This window comes from Octopus bimaculoides, chromosome 19, assembly GCF_001194135.2.
Source record: "Octopus bimaculoides isolate UCB-OBI-ISO-001 chromosome 19, ASM119413v2, whole genome shotgun sequence".
Classification (NCBI taxonomy): Eukaryota; Metazoa; Mollusca; class Cephalopoda; order Octopoda; family Octopodidae; genus Octopus; species Octopus bimaculoides.
Genome location: NC_068999.1, coordinates 1,946,910 through 1,948,522, shown reverse-complemented (window position 1 = coordinate 1,948,522; position 1,613 = coordinate 1,946,910).

The window sequence follows — 1,613 nt, the reverse complement described above, 5'->3', positions numbered from 1 at the left end:
ATATATATATATATATATATATATATACACCCAGACACAGACACAAACACACAAACACACATATGCACGTCACTTGACTACAATCCCTTAACATGATTTTCAACAAACAGTGAAAAACAAACAAAAAGAAATGAAAAACAGAATAAAAATATAAAAAATAAAGCAAAAGAAGTACATGAAAGAAAAAACAGCAACAAAATCCCTGAAACAAGCGAACGAAAACAACAAAAAGAGCGCGAAAATAAAATACATTACAATAAAAAATACATCAAATTATAGAAATAAAAATGGTAAATGTAATTTCTTAGAATAGAATAATAAATCTTTCTGTATTTGTAGCGCCCCTCCATCCCACCGCCTCACCTTCATAAAATATCGGTGGCGGTGTACATCTGGGATAAGTATACTCTGATATTTATCACCCGGATAAAACAATCTGACTAGTAAATTATTTTATATCCGCTGGATATAAATTGTGTCGTACATAGGAGCTGCTGCGTCAGATCTTCGCAAAGTTGGCATAAGTGCCTCTTGGGGTTCGGTGGAAAAAGATATTTATGGGTCCTGGGGGTAAAGAAAGCAATAAGGTTTGGGGAGATGTGTCTGTACAGTCATTTAATTTTCTATTTTAGTTTCAGCACTCTATTTTACTTGTTTCACTCATTAATCCGCGGCCATGCTGGGGCACCGCCTAGAAGAATTTGTAGTCGAATGAACCGAACCCAGTTCTAATTTTTTTATCAAGCCTGATACTTATTATATCAGTCTCTTTGTCTCCAACCGCTAGGTTACGGAAACGTAAACACACAAGTGTGTCATGGCTGTCACCCTCACTCCCAATTAACCCATGAACGTTATCCTTCAATGTGCCCTTCCTGCTTTTGCTACATTATGAGGGACGCAAGTTCTGAAATCCGCAAAGAAAGGCTAATGGCTAAACCAGTGAAATAACGAGATGGCGAACTGGCCGAGTCAGTAGAGCATCAGGTAAAGGTATCTTGCATGACTATTCTGGACCCCAGCATCTTAAGTTCAAGGTCAGCTTCTATATTTAAGAGATGAGGAATTATTTACATTATTTACATTTAACGGATATTTGTCCTCATCTTTGTTGTTAACAGAACGTTTCGGCTGATATACTCTCCAGCCTTCATCAGGTGTCTTGGGAAAATTTCGAACCTGGGTTCTCATTCCTAACGTATTTTTCGATGTTATTATTATTATTATCATTATTAATATTATTACTATTACTATTATTATTATTATTATTATTATTATTATTATTATTATTATTATTATTATTATTATTATTCAGGTCACTGCCTGGAATCGAATTCGGAATCTTGGGGTTAGTAGCCAGCGCTCTTAACCGCTACGCCATATGCTTTAACTACCATCCTTTCGCTGTCGTAAATAAATACTATCAATACCAGTCAGATACTGGGGCTGTGTCTTCTATCAATCTCCTCCTCCTCTTCCTCTCTCTCTCTCCTGCTCTCGCCCTCGCGGTGATTAGCTTTTGTTTCATTTCCGTAACGCCTCGCATTCAGCCCCTCACTTATCATGCATGCAAACGTGTGCACACACACACACACACACACACACACACACAC